The following is a 6,003-nucleotide window of genomic DNA, read 5'->3' as shown; positions in this document are numbered from 1 at the left end:
CCGCAAAATGGCTTGAGGCCATGAAATCTGAGATGGGATCCGTGTATGAGAACCAAGTATGGACTTTGGTTGACTTGCCCGATGATCGGCAAGCAATCGAGAATAAATGGATCTTCAAGAAGAAGACTGACGCTGACGGTAATGTTACTGTCTATAAAGCTCGACTTGTCGCAAAAGGTTTGACTACGATGAGACCTTCTCACCAGTAGCGATGCTTAAGTCTGTCTGAATCATGTTAGCAATTGCCACATTTTATGATTATGAAATTTGGCAAATGAATGTCAAAACTGCATTCCTGAATGGATTTCTGGAAGAAGAGTTGTATATGATGCAACCGGAAGGTTTTGTCGATCCAAAGGGAGCTAGCAAAGTGTGCAAGCTCCAGCGATCCATTTATGGACTGGTGCAAGCTTCTCGGAGTTGGAATAAACGCTTTGATAGTGTGATCAAAGCATTTGGTTTTATACAGACTTTTGGAGAAGCCTGTATTTACAATAAAGTGAGTGGGAGCTCTGTAGCCTTTCTGCTATTATATGTGGATGACATATTGCTGATTGGAAATGATATAAAATTTCTGGATAGCATAATGGGATACTTGAATAAGAGTTTTTCAATGAAAGACCTCGGTGAAGCTGCTTACATCACTAGTGCAGAACCGGGCAATAGCACCGGTTCGTAAGGCCCTTTAGTGCCGGTTTGGTAACCGGTGCTAAAGTGTAGGCACTAAAGGCCCCCCCTTTAGTACTGGTTCAACACGAACCGGTGCTAAAGGGCAACCACATGGCACGAGCCGGCTTTGGGGGCAGGGAGGCCTTTAGTACCGGTTGGTGTCACCAACCGGTATTAAAAGGTTGGGGGGTTTTGGGTTTATGATTTATTTTTCATTTAATTTTGTGTTTTCCATTTAATTATTTTTCGTTTGCTGGTATTTTACGATACTACATATTGTACACGTTATGCATATATATAAATAGAATTTCTAGTAGAACCGATCATAATATATATATATATATATATATATATATATATAAAATTTCTCCTAATTGGTGCCTTCGGAGCCAGTGGCATTATCCTAGCTAATTGGTGCCTTCGGAGCACGATAACAATTGGAAGTGGTTCATGGGGGCGGTAGCGGGTAATAGTATTCTCCTTTGGAATCTATGACCTGGTCGAGCAAAAATCCCGCTATTTCCTCTTGAATTGCTTCTATGCGGTCCTGTGCTAGGAGCTTGTCCCGCACCTCTTTGAACTATTAAGAAGGAGATCAATATGCATGTGTATTAGTTGTGTGACTAGATATCGATAATGGTGTAAAAATTGTGAATAGTGTTCTGACAATCGATATCATACCCACTCCTGTCTTTGAGATTTGCTCATTTCGGACGCCATCATGCGAATGTTCTCGCAAACGTAGTATGCACATAGATCATTCCCCGACGCCTGCTTCAGGGCCTTTACAAGAATGGAATTTGATCAGATAATAATTAATCAAGCATGATAATTAAAGAGATGGCAGCTAGCTAGTACTACTTAATTACTTACCTTGGGTTGATACCATTTCAGATTTTGTTTCCATGGGCCTGGAGTGGCCCTGATGAACTTTGCCCAAGCCCTGCCCACCGACAAAGAAAATGAATAAATGGGTTATTAAATAGTTGTTATCAGGAAATGATGAACTAATTAAATAGGCCGAGATATAGTTAATAATGATTGAAATTACCTGTTGACTATCCCCTTCACGATGGTGTAGTCACTTGCTTTCTTAAGTAGTGAGTCTAGTACTTCAACTGTTCCTTCATCAACTTTAATGATTAACAAGATCCAGTGAAATTTGCATGCACACACGTTTGCATGTCCTAATTAAGCGGGCATATGTAAGCTAAAACATGTAGCTTGCTAGTAGGGAAAAAACAGAATTTGTAGTACGAGACAGTGTGACTCACTAGAAGTTGTAAGGAAGTAGTATATCTTCATTGTATTTGAGTTCCTTGAAGAACTGTAGCATGCTTTCCTCTACACTTTTTTCGTGATATGGATCTATTTTCCATGTGTATTCATTAATGGTATTTGGGTCAACGAACCCAATGCCATAGCGTCCATCTTTTTTCATTTCATAAATCTTCATCCTGCATAATACCACAGAAAAGAATATAGTGAGGATAATTACAGGTAATGATTGATCAAAATGATCACTACAGCTAGCTTGAGACTTAAATTACAGAAAGAAATCACTTACAGACAATAGCAACTGACGATAGATTTGTCGAGTGCGTCTTGATTGTATAGTTGAAATAGTTCTGAATACTCAACGGTCACAGCTTTCTCATGGTAGTAATGATCCTTGTTGACATTCACCATGAGGGACTCTCCATTGGAAATCTTGGTAATGTCCATGTACCATTGATGCAATTCATACATTCTCGTTGGGAGCTTATGGACCTCCTCTGGCTCGACCAAAGGTTGGCCCCGGGCATATTTCCGTTTTATTTCCTCCTCTCCAGTCGGAGACATGGGCGCGATATGGAGGAGTTGTCCAACAGTGATCCCGATCAATTCAGCCTGCGCAATACGCTCCTCGGTTATTACCACATCGCCCACCCCGGGAACGTTAACGGTTTGCCCACAATAATATTGGGCGCGCCTACTCTCATGTGTTGTTGGCACAACAAGCGGGGGGATTGATTGCGCCGCCTGTTCTCCCAGCTGGGGAATGGTTTTATCGCTCCTTTTGCCAGCTGATTTGCTCGAGCTCGAGCTCACCTCTTTCTGTAGACGTGCTCGATTTAACTTCTTGATGTGGCGCTCATAGTCTGTGTCAATAGGCTTGGGAGCTGGTGCTCTAGCCATACGAATGAAGTGGTCAATCTTTTCCACAGGCACTTTCTCCCTTGGCGGTGGTGGCGGTTTCGGTGCAAAATGGCCTTCCACCTCGGCCTTCGATATGGCTACGTTTTCCTCCTCGGACTTGTCGTAAGGCCTCTGCGGAAGAGGCGCGAGGCTTGGACCATATTGAAATCGCTTGCCTCCGCCTGTACCTCCAGTACTACCTCGACTTGTACCGCTACGCACCATAGCTGAGGCGGCTCTCTTCCGTGATTGCTGAGGCGGCGAAGACGGCTGACGTGGCTGAGTTGGAGGAGGAGGAGTGGCCTGAAGCTGTGCCGGACTTGGAGGAGGAGTGGCCTGATGCTTTGCCGGACTTGGAGGAGGAGGAGTGGCCTGAAGCTGTGCCGGACTTGGAGGATGAGTCGCCTGACGCGTTGGTGGACTTGGAGGAGCGGGAGTCTACTGACTCGGTGGCGGACTACGACGAGGAGTCGGATGACGCGGTGTCGGTGTCCTTCGAAAGATGATGCAATCCTTTCTCCATAGGATGATACGATGGTTGGCCTCTCCTAGTGTGTGCTCATCGTCACCTCCAGGAATGTCAAGCTCTAGCCCCGAATATTGGTCCACCACCTCATCAACCAAGACACGAGCATAGCCCGCTGGAATCGGGTTGCAATGGAAGGTTGCCTCGGGGGGATTTGTAAAAGCAAGGGCGTCCGCCACCTTCATGGATATGTTCTTCATTTTGAAGTGTAGCTTGTAGTTAGTGTTCTCCATGATGTCATCCACTGGGTAGCTATGCAGCAATGCGTCGCCCGGGGCGGAACCCACGCTGCTTCTCGGCATGGATGGGATGGTGCTATCCAATGGTGGATCATCCGCTAGCTGCTGAGACCCCCTTTGCTGGCTAAGTGAGTCGATCTGCTCCTGCTGCCGCTGGAATTTGACTGCCAAGTCCGCGTGTGCTGATTCTAGGCCTTGAAGGCGTTCATAGTCTAGCTTCCTCTGCTCCTCCTCCATCTTCCTCTTCTTCTCCTCCGCAATCTTCTTTCTTGCATGGGTTCTGTAGTCGGTGTTCCAGTCCAAAAACCCCTCATACCACGGAATAGCGCCCATGCCTCATGTTCTTCCCGGGTGTTCAGGATTTCCCAGGGCACGCGTAAGCTCGTCGTTCTCTCTGTTGGGCTCGAACAACCCCGATCGAGCCTCTTCTATTGCAACAAGTAGCTTATCTTCGGCTCCGTCCAGACATACCTTCTTCGAAACTTTGCCTGTCTTCGGGTCCAACTCCCCCCCATGCGCATAGAACCAAGTCCTGCACCTGGGGGGCTAGCTCAATGTTTCTGGAGTGACACCTGCATCCAGCATCTCTTTCTCAGACTTATCCCACTTAGGCATTCCCACCGCATAGCCACCTGGCCCTAGCTTATGGAACTTATCCTTTTTTGCGGCATTGGCCTTGTTTATTCTCGACCGTTCCTTAGATAATTCCGAATCCTTGAATTTCACGGAATCGTCCGAATGAGCACTTTGGTTCTCTAGCGTTCCCTCGAATACTGGAGTCTTCCTTCCTCCGTTGACGTACTTGGCCCATTCACAAATCTTGTGGTTCTTGAATGCAACCGCCATCTTCCTAAGAGCAGCGTCCTTGACTTTCTCCACATCTGCATCTGTGAAATGATCTGGTAGGGTGAAATGTTCCATGAGTGTTTCCCAAAGCAGAAGTTTTTGTCTGTCGTCGACAAAAGTAACTCCTGGACGTGGCTTTGCTGGCTCTCTCCATTCTTGAAGGGAGATCGGGAGTTGGTCCTTCACAAGAACTCCGCATCTACGAATGGACTTGTCTGCAATCTTCTTAGGCGCTAATGGTTCTCCATTAGGTTTGATGGCCTCGATATTGTACTTTACGCCCTCCTTCAACTTTTTGTTCGGGCCACGTTTCCTGTTTCCTGAAGATTTGCTCGATCTGGATGGCTGAAAGAAGAAAGATCGATTCGTTAATATATCTTCAAGTCATTTAAAACATGTGATGATCACCAGATGCCTGCTTATATAAATATATATACCTCGCCGGTCTTTGTTGTTTCAAGATCAACATTTTCTTCGCCATGTTCATAGTTTATGACTTCATCAATTCGGTCGTCGCGATCGAATATCATATCACCCTCCCCGGTGTTGTTTAGATATTTGGAGCCGTCATAATCTTCTAATTCTGATCATTATCTGGCCCGCGAGGATTGCGTATGATATTGAACAGGGCCTCTTCTCCCTCTCTGCCGGTATTGTCCGCCATAGGTTTTGTTTAACTAGTCCAAAAGAAATATAAAACAATTTAGTATTCAAATTATATCGTCTCGAATAATAGATATAATCTCGAATACATCATCTCGAATAATAGATATAATCTTGAATACATCGTCTCAAATAATAGATATAATCTCGAATACATCGTCTTGAATAATAGATATAATCTCGAATACATCGTCTCGAATAATATATAATCTCGAATACATTGTCTCGAATATTATATATCGAATACATCACTGGCTAGGTAGCTAATAAAGATCGAATACTACAGAAGAATCTAGGACACTCGCGGTTCCTGCGGCGCGGGCGGTGGACACCCAAAGAGAAGGAACCCTCACAGGATCATAGCTAAAGTGAGATCCCTGAAGAAACTGCCAGGTATTGGAGAACCTGCCGCCCTCTAACGCAACCATGTAGAGATGAACGTGCTCGTCCTCCTCCTGACACGGCGACGTACCACCGCCGGTGGGGCCGGCTCCCTCCGTACGAAACTGGCCCACGCAAACGCCACCAAACGAGATCAGGGTCGACGACGGGACCCGGGGCCGGGTTCCTCATCAAGCGGCGCGCCCCTCCAGGAAGCACCTCCCAGTGCCAGCCCGGCAGAGCCCAGTCCCGAACATGGGTCAGCCGGACGTCGTCGCGGACGGGTCGACGGCGAGGATGCGGGCCGGGCATCGTCGAGAACAAATACTAGCTATATGCCCGCAAAAAGTAACATTTTTTTAATGATTGGATTTTGATAACTAAAATTTCTAACATTTCTATATAATTAAAATTCCTATAACATTTCTAACAATGCTATATAACTAACATTTCTAATATTTCTATAACTAAAAAACAGAAAAAAAAATTTATAACATTTCA

The sequence above is a fragment of the Triticum urartu genome, chromosome 3 (genome assembly GCF_003073215.2).
Source record: "Triticum urartu cultivar G1812 chromosome 3, Tu2.1, whole genome shotgun sequence".
Lineage (NCBI taxonomy): Eukaryota > Viridiplantae > Streptophyta > Magnoliopsida > Poales > Poaceae > Triticum > Triticum urartu.
Note: the sequence above shows the minus strand (reverse complement) of the source record.